The sequence below is a fragment of the Rhipicephalus microplus genome, chromosome X (assembly GCF_043290135.1).
Source record: "Rhipicephalus microplus isolate Deutch F79 chromosome X, USDA_Rmic, whole genome shotgun sequence".
Lineage (NCBI taxonomy): Eukaryota > Metazoa > Arthropoda > Arachnida > Ixodida > Ixodidae > Rhipicephalus > Rhipicephalus microplus.
In genome coordinates this window covers 136,296,245-136,313,784 of record NC_134710.1, presented here as the reverse complement: position 1 = coordinate 136,313,784, position 17,540 = coordinate 136,296,245, and the positions used below count along the sequence as shown (strand labels likewise).

General features: G+C 43.5%; 1 long non-coding RNA gene across 1 annotated transcript; it reads right to left on the bottom strand.

Annotated features, from left to right (window-relative positions):
- Positions 1 to 12,090: 12,090 nt before the first annotated feature.
- Positions 12,091 to 15,346, bottom strand: LOC142775780 (uncharacterized). Its single transcript, XR_012887004.1, has 2 exons — positions 15,028 to 15,346; positions 12,091 to 14,054 (listed from the first exon to the last, which is right to left on the bottom strand). It is a non-coding gene; the product is annotated as an uncharacterized LOC142775780 (long non-coding RNA).
- Between the last annotated feature and the right edge of the window lie 2,194 nt (positions 15,347 to 17,540).

Sequence of the window (17,540 nt, the reverse complement as noted above, 5' to 3'; positions counted from 1 at the left end):
TTAATAGATGTAAACAGAAGCCTGCACAAAAGAAAGTCTTTAACCCAAGTGAGCACATTCAGAGGAATGTTTTGCGGTGTTAGTAAAATATGTAGTGAGAAACCCTATCAAGAGCTGTAGAAAAATATGGAAACAATGCTTCAACCTGAGAGCCCATGTGTAATGTCAAAAAGGCCAGCAAGTCTGGTGTCACATAAAAAAACATAAAAGCCGCACTCATATTTCAAAATGATGTTACGAACTTGCAGCTAGAGGCCTTGCCTTGCAACAGGAAAGCTGCTACTCATCACAGAATGAGCTTCTTAATTGTTATACAAGTTGGCAATGATGGGTCTAATGACTCTGATCTTAATGGTTGAATATTGTCCTAAGCATGGGCTCTCAAAATCAAGGTATAGTTGCTGACTTTTTATACAAACTTCTTCATGGCGCCACCACTCGTCCCACTGAAGTAATGTAAAATTACGAACGAAAATTTGGATGCCCTTGTGGGTGCTGTTTTGATTTTTGTGCTCTAGCTGACTAATTCGGCATGCTGTCAAACACAGTAACAATGTGCCAGCGATGTTTACAATACTCTTGCTAGGTTACCAGTATTAAATGTTTGCACTCACTACGGCTCGAGGTTGCCAGTGTGAAATTAAACACAGAAATTACAACTGCGGGTCTTGAAGGTCACCTTTCGAAGGCTAAGTTCTGAATGTGCGATTTCGAAAGCAAATTTTAAGCTGGATAATGACGACTAAGTAAACATTATCTAATGGTACAGGTTTGTTTCACACTCACTAACGTGCAAGAACATTAACAATGAGTATGAAATTTTGACTGCAGTGCTATAGCCTCATGCAACGAAGATATGGGTGTGCTTATGAGCTGCTTGATCGCCTGTCACTGTTCCATGCTGCTGGACTGAACGCTGAACCGTCCAGAATTGGATGTGTATGATGCAGCAAAAATGATGGCGCTTGATAATTTGCTGGTGATGCGGTGACACAATTTTCTGCAACATCAGGTCACCAAGGTGCTTGTGGCATGAGCAGTCATAGTTGCACTGGCATGATAGGCGACAGCTGTCTCAAGAACAATAGAAGCAGCACCTCGAAGAGATTTAATACTGAGTGTCACATTGTAACTGCTGTGTAATGACCCCGTGCCATGAATAATGTGGCATGCTTTTCTAACACGTTGTCAAACCTTTTCCATCAGTCACGTGGGTGCATAACTGCACACTACTGTGTTTGGGATGTGGGTATAACCCACATGAGATTCACTGCCTATGTTAACTCAGTTACAGCAAGAATGCACTCTGAAAATCTCTGAGTAAGCATTAAGGAGACAGTACAACAGTACTCTTGTTGCCAATAATAGCAGATTCACAACGAGTGAAAATTTTCAATGAAAAGATACAGTAAATATTAGTTGCGGCTGCATTTGAACCTTGGAATTCCAGGTGGTGTACATAGCCACCCTAGTGATTGTAAGTGCTCCAGAAAAGACTAATCGGGCATCGTATTGAAGCAATGTTGAATGAGTTTGCAATGTTGGCTATCTTTGTTTGAAACAATGTAATAAACAATAAATATGTTCTCATATTTGACTCAACAAGCTACAATGAAGTGCTGTTTTACCTAGCAGAAATGATGATATGCGCATCATGGCACCGTGGCATGCTCCTGACTTTGATAAACCTGAAGTCTGTGCTCTTAAAATCACAGATGTGAGTGCAGGCATAATATCGCACCAACAGCTATTCCTTAGGCATCAGTGCGATTGACATATCTGGTAAGCCCTTGATATCTTCACAGCTCCTAAGTTTCCTGACAGCTCCTAAGATATCCTGACAGCCCCTAACTTAGTAACATTTGACTCAAATAGTAAAAAAAAATGCAGCCAAGACAGCTTCCCATAGAATCTTTCACATCAAATTGATCTCCAAAAATCATGAAATTCACTGTACTGTATTTAGATTTAGTTTATGAGAATGTTTAAAAAACACACTTTTAATGTTTTTGTGCCCTCTACTGCACTGTGAATAATAATTTTATCCCAGGTATAACACTAACAGAACTTAAAAAAACAGTATATTTATAACGAGTGTGTTCAATCAAATATATGCAACAAAATATAGAAGTAAGTCTATATGGGCTTCAAGAACATTTTTGACACTAACCACCTGAGCCAATTACTTGCCCTATAATATTTCAGTTCTCTCTGAAAAGAACAAGAGCTTTCAATTTTAGTATACAAAAGTTGGCACTATTGCAACCCATCATGTAAACCATTTTACTATTTAAAAGCTAGCAATGACGAAAGCACATAGACTTGAGAGTGTGTAAAAAAAGGCATACCTTTTGTGAATGTAAAAGCTTCTGCTGAAATAAATTGTAAGGTTTGTTTCCAATTGAAAAAAAATATTGATTCTATTTCAGTCACAATATTAAGGTATCAACTCTGTTTCCAAGCGAAAAAATAAATTGATTCTATTTCATTAACAACATTAGGTGTCCACTCTGTCCCTTTTAAGGTGGAAGTGACATCAAAGATATTAAGTAGCTCTCCCCCTGCAAACTTCAAACAGAACAGAAAAGAACTGACACAACTTTTTAATGAAGCTTCACCTTAAAAAAAATCAACTACCTTCATGATAAGTGCCCCACTATGCTTTAAATGTCTTTTTTTTTTCACTTTTTCGATCTTTGACCAGCAGCCTTTAACTCGAGATAACAACAGCCATATAATCTGCAGAGGCTTTAATAAACCCCAGTAGTTAGCTGTGTCTTCGTATTCCTTTTTTTTTTTTTCATCCGTTCGTCCAAACATTGCTGCAAATACTCAACGGTGGGTAGCACCGCATTGTCACTTTAATAGCAGGCATTGTGACTTTAATACAGCTGTATTGGTTCATGAAAAAAACATGTCCTTTTTTTTCTGATTTCAATAGATCCTTTTGTTAATTGTGGTGTTCTTGCCACTTCCAGATCTTATGGCACAGGTAATAGTGAGTGAGAATTTATTATAATGCAGAGAGGTCGGCCTGAGCTAGTTTACTCTAGCCTGCTACTCTATACATTGGATAAGGGAAGGGGGAAGGAAATATGGAGAAAGGGTGATGATGGGGACAAGAAGAGGTGGTGCGTATGTACAGTAGCCACTTAGCATAGTACCCTAAAGTCTAGTATCCAATCCAGTGCTTTTTATAAAATTTAAAACAGCCTTTGTAGCAGTTTTTGACACTGTTTGGTCGTTCATTGCTGACAATATGTGGCTTTCACTCATTGGCGTTCGCCCGATGCTTGCCAACGTTGCAATTAGCATTTTTATAGCACGTATAATGCACAGTCACAAAATATGTGAGCTTAGGTTTCGCGCACTTGGCAGCGCTCACGATTCAGGCTGTCCGCATGGCTGATTAGGTGGGTGTAGTGGCGAGTGAAGGCGACGCCCAGGCGAATCCGGTGCAGGATATTAGCATGTCTTCGGCTGATTTTATCTGGAAGACGAAAAGTCATACCGGGGTCTGTTACCCGCAGACGCTCGTTAGGGTGATTTGGTAGCGACCGGTAAGTGGCAACGCCTTCGCGCCTGAGCGATGTCAACAATGTGTTGTCGTCACTTCGCGAATATGGTTCTTTGACATACATATAGGATTGTTGTATACTGCCGCTCTTGCTTCGCTATCGGCTGTTTCGTTGCCAACCAGGCCGCAATGTCCCGGAATCCATTGGAGTGTAATCAAGTGACCGCTCCTTCGTGTTAGGTCAAATGCCTGGACGATTCCTAACGCTAACTCGTAAAAAAATTGGCCTCTTCTTGAGCTAGAATGGATAGCTTCAAGCGCTGATTTTGTATCGGACAGAATCGTCCATTTACGTGGTGCTTGGTCATTCACAAATTTTATGGCTTCCTGTATAGCAACAAGTTCTGCAGCTGTCGAAGATGACCTGTCATCTAATTTGTACTGTCGGGAAATATCAAGTTGAGAGATCACGAAGGCTGCGGCTAATTGATTGATATGTTGGGTTTAACGTCCCAAAACCATCCTATGATTATGATAGACGCCGTAGTGGAGGGCTCCGGAAATTTTGACCACCTGGGGTTCTTTAACGTGCACCCAAATCTGAGCACACGGGCCTACAACATTTCCGCCTCCATCAGAAATGCAGCCGCCGCAGCCGGGATATGAACCCGCGACCTGTGGGTCAGCAGCCGAGTACCTTAGCTACTAGACCACCGAGGCGGGGCACGGCTGCAGCTGAGGCGGACGAAGTTGCGGATCCATCAGTGTAGATGTGCACAGAGAAGCAGTATCGGTTATCCAAATGTGCCAAGGTGAGTTGCTCGAGGGGAATATAAGAAACACGCAACTTATACGAAATTCCACGTATGTGAAGGCAATGGCACAGGTAATAAGTTTCTGCATGTATCGGTGTCACTTACTAGTGTTGCATAATCACACTATTCGAACTGTCAGAGGATAGCTGCATGTGGCTAAATGCACCCTAGTACGGTTTGGGTCTCTCGTTTACTCATGCAGGCTAGTACTAGACAGCAAACTATTAAAGTAAGCACGGTCGAAATTGATACGTTGTCTCAATGTTCCTCATGCAAGTGCAGCTAGTACTCACAACTAGGACGCATTGCTTCAAGGTATAAACACGGCAACCACAGAGTCCAGCAACCACAACGAAAAAGCTTTTATCTCTTAAAAAAAGCGATTTGATAACTTTCTCTGACAAGAAACCAATGAAGGTTAATATTAAGTTGTGTTATTTACCATAGCTTGTTTCTAGGGCCACCTCAACACTAAATTTACAACCAAACATGTACAAAACACACAACTTTCTATCTTTTTCATTAGCTATAAAAATTATTTCGCGTTGTACACATATCAAATTACTCTTTGCCTACAGAAAAAAAAACTCTGATAATCAGCTAATATGAACTATCATATTTCAATATATAATATCTCTCTATGAAAAAAGTTTGCAATATCTACCATATTTTTCATGTATTGAAAATTCTACGATTGTTCTACACAGAAAATTTTGTACTAACAAAATTGGAGATTAACAGATTTTTAAAAACAATTCCTGGGGTTTTACGTCCCAAAATCACGATATCATTATGAAGGACGCCGTGGTGGAGGGGCCCAGAAAATTTTCACCATGTGGTCATTTTTATAGTGCACTGATATTGCACAGTACACGGGCCTCTACCACTGCCCGTCCATCACAACGCGACTACCACGGCCGGCATCGAACACGTGGCCTTCGGGTCAGCAGCCGACCACCGTAACCACCATACCACCACGGCAGACGAAGCAGAGATTCTTTTTATTATGTTTTTAGAACGCGTTATACGAGTCGTGGTTTCTAGCTTTCGGTAATAATTCACATGCTGTTTTAGATTGCTTGAGTTGAAAGTTCTCTCTGGCTGTTCGCACCTCGGTGCTACCTGCCGCCAGCCACCTTCTATTAGACAACGCGGAGGAGACGAACTTCGGCCCGACGGGGAGAACACGCCGGTAGGCTGCAGCGCGGCAAGATTCCACGGTAGATCTCGTCTCGTCTTACGGCACCGCGGCGTATAGCTGGTGGTGTTAGGTGAGCCTCTGTTTACGGTGCCAGTATACAGAGGCTCACCTAACGCCGCCAGCATAAAGGGAGGCGCACACATCCCACGGCTGCACTATGGTGCTGACAAGCCCGATCACTGTCGGCATAGAGTAATGCGACTGCTGTGGACAAGTAATCAGAGCGCAATGAAAATGTAACGCTGGAAATGTAAACACGACCAAGACAATCAATCTGCGATTTGCGTAAATGCTCTATTTTTCTGCTCTCAGTACGCACTCCGTTTCAGAAAAAAGCATGCATGATACAAGCCACACGAAAACATCGACAAAGGAGCACTGCGTTTATGGCCTCGACTTTATTCGAAGCGGCCTATTCTGAGATATTGCGTAGGTACTACATGACACAGATCATTAGTGGCACGAGCTGTAACCCAAACGGCGAGTAAATGAAAAGTTAGGCACTCACCTCCAAGATGCAGACCAGATAAATAAGCAGCGCCAGCCGAGTCTCGTTCCACGTGTGCGTCATGACCTTTGAGAAGGGATTCGCGGATTCAGGATGGGCATGCCGGTGAAACGAACCTGTCGGATACACCATTGACCTTAATTCCACCATAAACAATGCCATACAGACCTAGAGCATTTTCCTATCTTATTTTTAAATGATATACCATTCGATTGAATTCCCTCATTATATTATTTGCCTTTGCAAATAGCTGATGGAAGTTAACAATTTTTCTTATCTCTTTTCCTATGTCCGAGTCTTGTGATCTTCCACAGGGCAGCGTCTTAGACCCGCTGCCTTTCTTTATTGTCATAAATGACCAAATAACATATAATCAGATATTACAACCTTATGACCTTTGCTGACGACTATATCTTATCGAGGTCAATAAAGTGCCCCGATGACCATGCATCTGTTTCTTGAGAATAATCTTGACCCTGTCCAGAGAGTGTACACTGTCTGGAACTGGTATAACACCTTGCCAAGAAACCTAACTTTTAAAAAGAGGGAATTGCGTTTCTTGGTATAAATATGACGTTTTCATAGCATATAAAAAGTGACAAGCTGTTCTGGGCAAGACTAAAGTACTTCCAGTTTATTTAAGGGAACAGGATAAGCCCAATACCCACCATGTATTTTGAGCGAAGTTTATGTTCTTTTGTCACCAGAACAATAATAGTTACAGTAATTATTTTGCTATCATTGTGATCATAGGTCATTCCTCTTTTTACTGAAGCAGATTTAGCATTGAAAGTTGTTACGCCAGTTTTTTGTAAGATGTCTACTTCAAGTACCTAATTATCCCTCGATAATATATTTATCAGATGTATTGAAGAACAGCACTTCCTCAGACAACCATAATTCAGCTTGAGTATATTGTCTGTTACTTTATCTAAATACCTGACTAAAACATAATTCTAGATACTGTGGTTGCTGAGATAAAGGAACATAAGTACATAAAAAGCATGCTTTGAGATATACGCATTTAAAGTTAAAAATTTGCATTATTTCAAATGTGCATCGGGATGACAGCAAAGTGACAGGGCTGTTCAGCACCAACTAGATACTCATCAGGGTCATCACCAATATCATTTTTTTTGTTTTGTGTTAAAACTCCCTGACTGACGAGCCTCCTTTGTAGCCTGCTGTGCAGCCCTGTTAAGTATTCTCGACGCAGGTCAAGCAAGGGTGCGTATAGGCCCTGCACGGTGCAGTACCATGGTGAAATTCCAGAGGAGTTCAGCACATTCACACGGGCTATATTGTCATTATTAAAAGTAAACACGGCATCAAGAGTGCAAATTTTCATTGTTTAGCGTCCGGAAAAACGTTTTTTTTAGTTAGTGCACTTTTACACAATTCAGCGACTCGTTAGAGTTCCGAGTTTTCCTCTAGTTGGTTTAGCAAGCAATTCTGGATGAGCAAGTTCTAAATATTTTAGCTTAACAGCCTCAATTACAGATGCTAGAAGGTGTTCTTTATGAACGAATGGTTCACGGTTGAACTGGGATGAAAGGATAGAAAAATGCCATGCCCCCACCTCCCCGAATGGAATCGTGAGCAAATGCGAATGCATTTCTTGCGCTGAGAGTGGTTACCGTTGCCGTCAGACATTCGCCTTCACCGACCTTTGCCGTCGCCTTGAGAGGCGCCCAGCCAGCGAACGATCGAGAGTGAGGAGCAAGCGGATGGCAGAGTAGGGCGCCAGCGTTCCCGGCTAGGCATTGGCGTTTCACAGCGGCTCTAGAGCACACGTTTTCAGGTGTTCTTGAAAAGCGTCCAGCCAGCGAACGGTTGAGAGTGAGGAGCGAGCTGACGGGAAAGTGGGGTGCAGAGAGGAGAGAAAGCGAACGGTGAGAGAAGGAGCGGCGAAGCACTGCACCTACCTTCTCCTACACTCTCTCGCACCTCAGGCCTCGGTTGCTAGGGCGCACGCACCCACAGCTGTTACTATGAGAGAGAGAGCGAGAGCAAAGAGGTAATACCTGCCGGCGCGCGGACGCCACGGACAACGCCAGATGCCTGACATAGCCCGACTAAGAAATACGTTCGCATTTACAAAGTGCTTGCAGCGTGCGACAAATATTAGTAATTCCGCTAGTACTTGACAGATTCTAAAAATTTTTGCGGCAGTCGATTCGGGTGGTAATGAACTTTTTAATGAAGACATTCAACGATTACTTTGAAAAGTATTGCGGGGCCCCTTTAATACTTCATCAAGCCATTTACATGTGCAATGATCTTCGCGATCACAACACATCGACTTAAATACATTGCTCTAGAATATTGAGGTAGTCTAATACAATTCTTGCGATATAGGGCTCTGACATGTATTTTCGTTATCTAAATGTTGCTTGTTTTATTTCGTGGTATGCTGCGGTTTTCCGTGCTTATTTTTCATGACTTACCTTAGATTTCCTCCTGTGTTTTTTTTACTTCGATTTAATTTATTGAATTGTGCGTTCTTGCTCATTTGCACTGCAACTCTGTTGTTTCTTTGTTCGTGCTTTTAATGTAGCAACTAAACTTGCTTACGCAATGCCTTTCGGACCTGTCAGCTGTTTTTCAATGATTAAATCATTGTAAAGGCAAATATGTAATTTTATAAAAAGGTTGGCTGTGGGCATTGGAAACAATATATATCGCTTATTGATGCGATTTATTTAGGAAAATCGTTCCACTAAGTTGAAAGAGAGAGAGAGAGAAATAATAAGGATAACCAGGCCTGAGCCCGGTATAGGCTACCCTTCACTGAAGAAGGGGAGAGGAAAGTTTTACAGGCGGAGAAGAATGTCACTGATTGGGCCGACGCGTAACAATTTGACATCGCAAAACATGAAACATACGCGTGTCTTTGAGAAAACGCAACCGAGCTTTTGTTCTCTTTCGGAACTGGGATGGGCAGTGCCATGGTTCCAATACCTTCTCGACAGTGAACTACTTCCATCCAGTTGATTTAGAACACTGCGGAGGTGAAGCACTTGTTTGCGTATGCCAGACAGCAACATAAAAGGTGTTCAACGGTCTCATCGTTGGCTCAGTTTGCACTGTGCGCTGTCGGCGATCCCAATCCTCGATGAGTAGACATCGGTGAAGGCTATGCCCAGACGCAGACGGCACAACACTGTACCTTCCTTCCTGGAAATACCAGAGGGTAGCCGCAGTCAGATGGGTCAAGAGAATACAATCGATGATGTGCGAACTGTGCTGACTGCCACTTCTGGAATGTTGAGTTCTGCGCCAGCTTACTCATGTATCCTGCTGCGTCAATCCTCGATAAAGGTATGAAAACAAAGTTTGTTTGTACGTGTGGATTTCTCACAGCTTTTTGGCCAGCTCATTGCTGCAGATACCGCGATGACTAGGTATCCACTAGAACACAACGCTGTGTCCGTTTTCGATTTGAGCAAAAAATATCCAGTGCGACGTGATTCAAAACCAGCGTTATCGGTGACCGATTCGAGAGGATTGTAACTGCATTTTATGAATTAGTTTATCTTTCGGAGCTGTCATTTTGAGCACTATTTTTTATTCGATAAGTTGTGCGTGTTCATTGATAAACGTGTGGACCAATGCCATAATAATCAATACTACATTCACGGCTGCAGTGCGAGGCGACCACTGAAGGAATAAGTATATCCATCCGCAGATACAGATCAATTTAGTCAAATTAAGCTTGTGCCAAATGATAACATACGAGTCAAATATAACAGAAGGTACCTATTGTAGTACGCAAGTCGACTTTCACTTTAAATATCATATAGAAAAAATTCTGAAGTTTTATGTGCCATAACCACGACATGTTTATGAGGCACAGTAGTAAACTATAGATACATTGATTCACCCGGGGTTCTTTAACTTGTATCATCATCATCTTCATCATCATCATAACTAAGCCCACTGCAGGGCAAATGCCTCTCCAGTGTTCCGCCAGTCAGCCCAGTCGTGTGCTTGCTGCGGCCACGTTATACCTGTTCCACGTTCGCAAAATCTTAAAATCCAGTCTGTCACTCTTTAACGATCAGCAGTCATCGTACATACGCGCTACATGCCCTGCCCAAGGCTGTTTCTTCTTGATTTCGACTGAGATGCTATTAAAACTTGTTTGTTCCCTGACGTGCACTTTGCCCTCTTGTTGTCTCATAAGGTTACATCATTTTTCTTTCCATAGCTCGCTGCGTCTTCCTAAATTTAAGTTGAACCTCCATTGTGCGCCTCCATGTTCCTCCTTTGTAGTGGTAGGATACCTGCTGAATGCACTCAACCACATTGTTATTGTTCCAATTACTTCAGTTTCATGGTTTGGCTCCGCAGTCACTATCGGTCATAGGTAGACGTGTTTCTCTGCAACTTTCAGTGTCTCTAACCAATCGCAAGGCACTGCTCTCTTCTGAGACTGTTGCACATTAGTTCAGTGTTATGCGTATTAACTTTTAGACCTACTACTCTGCTTTTCTTATCCAATTCAGTAATCAAGAGTTGCAATTCGTCTCCTGAGAGAGAGAGAGAGAGAGAAGCAAAGGAAGGGTGATGATGTTAACCAGGATGCATCCAGTTTGCTACACTACGCGGGGAAGGGGAGGGAAAAATATAAATATCAAAAAAGGAAAGAGAGGTAAAGTAATACGCTATCACGCATAGCAGCGTGTAGCACGCATGCTCACTCTGTGATAAAACTGCGAACTGTCACAGATTACTAGTCGACTTCGACTGTCTTGTATGAAGTACACTACAATTCATGAAAAGGCTTCCTAAGAGTGGCTCCAAGGTATCCAGAACATGATGTGTGCTTCAAGTGAGGATGGTTGTGCATTGTGCCTATCAACGACCTCAACACAGCGATGAGATCTTTGTCGCGGAGATCCTTAGTCGAATGTTGTGTCACCTCCCTGTGTACGCGCAGTGGTGCTAAAGACGTCTCCTGAGTTACTCATCAGTGTCATGGAGACGAATTGCTATACTCATGATTATCAAACTGGACAAGGAAAGCAGGATTGATTGATATGTGGGATTTAACGTCCCGAAACCCCCTTATGATTATTAGAAACTTCGAAGTGGAGGGCTCCGGAAATTTCGACCACGTGGGGCTCTTTAGCGTGTACCCAAATCTGAGTGCACGGCCCTACAACATTTCCGCCTCCATCGGAAATGCAGCTGCCGCAGCCGTGATTTTATACCGCGACCTGCGGGTCGGCAGCCGAGTACCTTAGCCATTAGACCACCGCGGCGGGGCATCGAAAGCAGAATGGTATACGTCGGAAAATTAATATGCACGAAACTAAAGCAATGGGCGACAGTGTCGGAAGAGCCCAGCGATTTGCGACAAGTGCATGATACTTGGTGACGATATACTTGACTCCTCCTAATGGAGAACCCTACCCTCGCCTGCGAGTTCACGGGATTTCTTTCATTTCTCCCTCATTAGAGCATGGCTAGCGCGGCTGCTGAAATTGATCCTGCGTCCTCGAGCTTATACATATTGTAACAATACTTGTTATATTGCTAACTCTGTTATATTCTAATGCTGCTATATTGTTAACAATAAATATAGCAGTGTTACACGTGGCCACTTACACTCTAAGCCAAAACGGAGCAACAGGGGTATAGGGGTTGCTCCTTTCAGGGAGCAATTGCATTGCCACTCCCATTACTCTCCTAAAAGGAGTAATTGCAGAGAGAGGAACCGTTGCTCTCCTTTCAGTTCCTCCTTCGGGGGATGAACAGTTACTCCCTCCAGTTCCTCCCTGCAGACCAACAGTTACTCCCAACAGTTGCTCCCTGCCGACCAACCCTTACTCCCACCAGTTGCTCTTCTAAGAGCAACAGTTACTCTTTACCGTTCCTCCCACGTGTTTGCAGTTACTCTCTGAAAACCAACTGCACATGCTTCCAGTTACTCCTTGGGGAAATGAGTATTTATCTCGAGTATGCTTGTCACACGCTTAACACATGGCGAGAGCTCCTTGGAAGAGCACTGCTTGGGTGCTTCTAACACAAAAAGTGGACAATATTGAAAGGAAAATAAATGCTTTATTGTTCTTTTTATGAGGCGACGTGTGACCACACGTAAAAGTAGACTTCGCCACACCACAGCCAGCACTAAACAAACACCATAATACATCAAAGGTTTTCTGCGTCATCCGTGGAAAAACAATCTTGAATTTCTAGCATAGGGCAGTCTGTGTCATCATTGGTGAGAGAAGGGCAACTTCTCCAATTCTGAAGAACTCAAGTTTCGCAGCTGGTGTTTCCATCAGGCTAGCGCAGCAGAACGTCACCGCAGGCATATGTGAAGCATCTCATTGCTGCAAGAAAAAAAATAGAAGTGTGAGGTTAAACATGCCAGAATCAATTCATAACAATGAGTCACACACACTGAAGCAGCGCTCACTTTTTAGTATGTCTACTGCAAAACGAAATGTGAAAAAAAGGAAGGTTCGGCCAAACGTTACTTGGCAAGCCATATAAATGCTGATGTGGTAGACGCTCTTCACATGATGTCTCGGACAGCAATGTTCTGGAAGAAAATGTGCAGCACCTCAACAAGGCATATTTGTAGCAGTTAAAGATACCCTTAGGTTCAGTTAACTTGTTTCCTATACACAGCTGAGTTACATTTCTATGAGCCCAGTCACCAATGGGCATTCTAAATGAGGTCATGTGTGTGGCAAATAACACGTACTGTCCGCTCATGTTAAAATACTTATTTAGCTCGCGCACATAGTTGCTCTCGATTCTACTGTTCTATCATACGCTGCTGCGTCTTGAATTGTGCAATACATGTAGGCACAAGCCAAGCATGCAAAGCCTGCTTGAAAGCAACCATTTGCAGAGGCTACATGATAATCTTCAGTATATTTCTTTGTACCTGACGCAAATGGCTGGACAAAACTATAGACAAATAAATGTAGACCGTGCTACCTTCAAAAAATGCTTTAAATTTAGAAAACTAGGGTGCATTTGTTCACTCGGTTGACGAGTCACAGCCACGAGATATGTAAACGAAGCAATATATCTTAAGGCATGCACAGATATTCTGATTCTTTGTTTGACAGTATCACAGATAGCTTGCCAATACATATATATTTGAGAGCAACAAGATGTGAAGCTTTTATTAGTTCAACGTCTTGTTGGTTCACAGCCAAACAGGTTACTGCTTGTTAGACAAATTGGAATAAGCACACCATGGTTTCCAAAAAAAAAGCATTATTAGAAGTTAGCTCCCGGTGTGAATGTCTGCCTATTTATTTTGTACTGCCTTCTACATGTGCCACAAAGACATTTGTTGAGGATGTGCTACCAGTCAAGCCAAGATCGCATACTTGGTCAATGTGATGGAAATACAAACATTAGAAACACTGCCACCTCTAGTAAGAGCATAACACTTCAGTATCTTGGACTAGCAAAGAGGTGCACAAGAAAGTTAAGCCCACTCTTGCGGAACTTTGAACGCAAATATTTCAGAGTGGGGGAGGTCAACATGCTGTGGCACTTTTAAACCCACGAAACATCTGCAGAAAACAGGGTAAAGGCAAGTCAAGAAACGCTGTTATGAAGGCCTGCGCATGGACAGCTTTGTGAATCTAGGCCCAAGTGTTATGCTTTGTGCAAGCCAAAATCCATGTAAATAGGGAAAGCATACATTTAGGAGTACCAGCGTAAACAAATCTTGGCAGTTGGCTTTTTAGTACAAACAGCAATCCCTGCAATGAAAACATAAACATTTTATCTTAACGGTAACAGTGTGAGCACACACACGGGCCAGCGGAGCCATGTCGAATTGTCAGTGCCAGTGTAACCATGTGGCATAATGAACTATTCTCTGGCCAACACATGCACAGTTTGCCCCTAAAAAGCGATGCTTTCATATACGTAGTACAAAAAGTCTGCACTTACCAAATTCACTTGCTTTCTGTACTTTAGCATCGTTGGGAGCATCTTTATCTGCAGTATAACCAAATTTGTGTCATATCCCTGAAAAAAAAAGTAAAAGACATGCATCAAATATTGTTTCATTTGGTAGCAGTGAAGTCAGGTTAAGAACAGCCAAGTGGGAATCAGCCGAATTACGTGCATGCGGCAAATCCCAAACGGCGTTATTGAGGTTGTCGAAATTTTCGTCGATTGGTATTAACGTCGATATGTGACTTCAACGGCATGCCAAGTTTTCACAGCGCATAAAGATTTCATGATGCAGAATAATGACAGCGCTAACGAGAACATACAGCATTTATGATTGTCTTTTACAATATTCAGTTGTGCTAAGGTTTTACATCACTAAAGAAATCTGAAAGATTTGGGTCATTCCTCCTCCAATTGTTCTGTCAATATGTAAACTGCTCGCTTGATGGTGCGCTTATAAAATAGTACGTTCAGCGCAGAGGTGAAGCAAGTGACGCAGTGATGTGGGCAGATTTTTTTTTTTTTTTTAGGCGTGCGGGGAGGGGGGGGGGGGTCCGCTTATCTGAATAGGCCGGGCAAGCGAATATGGTCGTCAATTTGGGCTCCCTACGCCCGGCCTAAAAAAATTCTGTGCGCAACCGCCTGGCTATGCCAGTGAAGTGATGCGACAATGATTTGTTCACTTACTGATTTACATACACTTTACATCTCTAAAAAATGCGGCCCAAGGCCCCAACACTCAGCCGTTAACATTACATAAAGCCAATGGTAGAAAAGTGCCAGTATGAATGCAGCTACAACCCCGCCCCAATGTTTTTTCAAGCGAGGTAGTGTTGCGGAAATGAACTTTTAACTGCAAAAGTACACTGGCACTGCAATGGTGACAGGGGAAGCAAGAGGGTATGCAGGCGGTAATAGAGGTAACTTAGTCCGATACGGCTAGCAATGGATACGGTGAATAAGAGCAAATCATTTCTCTTTCAATAGCGCAACCACTCAACAATGTATTGTAAGAGCATTAAATGTTGCTGGAAATGCCACTCACCTGCACGCTGATGCATGCTCGGTCCTTTGTCCGACGAGCGAACAGGCTTGCAGATAGCTGAAGACGTGTTTACGATGTGTTTGTTCCACCCAGCAGCAAAATCCACAACTACTTCGCGCTCCATAAAGATAAATATACACTAACCTTCATCACGAATAAGCAGAAACGCAAATCTGCGGCACACACACACGATCAAAACATCGCTCGCAAGCTCGCCCGTCCATGTGCTCGCCAACCACAGACCATATGAAAATGAGTAAGTAGTGCGAACGGGAACCTAGTTGCGCCGAAAAAAAAAAAAAACGTCCAGCAGTGGCAGCACAGGCGTCAGCGCAATAATTTCAGTGTGTTCTCCTAATACAATTATAAAAAAAAATCGAGGTACACTAAAACTCATAAATAAATATAAAAAGTTGAGTGTAATTTTTATTTAGTGCTAGTCAACATAAACACTGAATAAAAATTACTTTGTTACTTACATCGTTTGCTACACCAGCGCCACTTTTGTCGTGCGGGCGCACATGGCGCAGATTTGTCATTCTGCCCTCAAACTACACGGTGAAGCGTGCTACTAAAGGTCCGTTCGATTCACCTGCACCGGTCGGAACCAATTCACGGCTGTGCACGCGAAGTTCAGAAATTGTGCAGCGTGAGTTCAGCGGTGCAGGCACAGCACGACACCCGAAACGAATGACGATGTGCCGACAAGGTGCAGGCCTTATTTCTTTTCGCTTAATTTACACCGTTCAGCAAACACTGACCGATGGCAAATCGAACATGCGGACAGTTTATGAGGCGCAAACATCTTGGCAAAACACACCGCATTTGTAGATGCGGGTACGGCGCCTAAGCCACCTACGTTTAAGTGCTGCGTCGTCTGCTCAGCTGCACGCGCGCCTGCACCAAGCCGGCACCGTCAGCGAAGGAGGTGCAGGAAAATCGTGAACCGGTGCTGCACCTATCCTGCACCTTTCGAAACGAATGGCAAGGTTCAGCGGTCGTCATTGCTGCACCGCTGAAACGAATGGCAAGGTGCAGCACCTCGTGAACTGGTTCACGTGGTGCAGGCGAATCGAACGGACCTTAAGTGTATGGTTGATGAGAAGCGCGTCTGGGTCCGCTTTTTTTTTTCTTCTCCGATATATCTGGGCGGGGGGAGGGGGGGGGGGCTCCTTATGCACGTGTTTCGGTGCTTGATCGACTTTGACGCCCTTACTTCGCGGACGAACGGCGTGTCTAGGCTTTTTTTATCGTTGTTTTGCACGTGTTTCGGCATTCGGTCCGCTTTGACGTGCCAACTCTCCATTCTGCTGCTGCGTGTGTTAGGTATTTGCCGTACTGTATTCTCAGGCCTTCTGTGTTCAGCCAGCGCTGCTATCTTATTATCTACGGATGCTAAAATAAATCACTGTTTTGGCTTGGTGAAGTTTGGCACACAGAACAAACAATAATCTGGCCCATAAATATCAATGTGGGCGGCATGCATATTTGTGTGCGGTGTCCTGCCGGGGAGTAACCGTTGCGTGACGAGAGCATTTACAGCGGTTCCTCCTTCCGTTGCTCCCTTACAAACTTAAGATGAATACAGTTGCTCCCCCATTCTCGAACAAGTCGGCCATCTTGTTCCGCTTGGTCTTTTCGGAGAGTAACAGTCGGTCTGAAGGAGTAAAAACAGCCGTTGCTCCCATTTTGGCCATTTTTGGCTTAGAGTGTAAGCTCACATGCAGAGGGTAACACGCCGATTTCTGTGGATATAAGTTTGTGTCTTGCATCCAACGCGTGATTATTTTCTGAACGTAACCATTACCTGCGCCTACCTTACCTTTAGTGAAAGATTCAATGACAATTGCGATACCGCCTAACGCGCATTCACTCTGTTTGAAGGTTTGGGTATCCGCAGTTGTAGCAATGCGACATACGTTACGTACGTATTTTCGCAAAAACTGCTAGCGCTCGAGTACTACGTACTCCACTCTGTACATTGCAGGCTTCGCAAACCAAGCGAAACGCCGATAGCCCCCTTATATGTGGCAAGCGAAGCCAGCTGAAGTGCGTGTGCCTGCACTGCATGCACACGACCTCCGACCGTGGAGCCAGCACATGGGACGGTGGAAGAATGCGAGGTTAAAGACCAGTGGCTCATAATATCGACATACTACGCGTTGGCTATCTTTCGTCTTCGTTCGCATAATCAGTTACGCCACTCGTAGCAGGAACGGGCGCCTCAGAGCTGCCTTGCGAACATTGACAATGCGAGAGACGCAATAGAAATTTCCTGTCTGCATCACTATGCAGTAAAATTGCGTCTGCATGCTATGAATGCTCCTCTTTAATCCACAACGCGTCTTCCTCGGAGTCAGCTGTTTTGTTGCACTTATCAAGCAAACATGCACTGAACGCTCGCCACTGCACCTGAACACGGGAATTCAGCAGACGTGTAAACACGCTGGAGTACTTCACCTTTATTCATATGATTAAGCATGAAAAAAAGTAATAATACTGCGAAAAAAAAT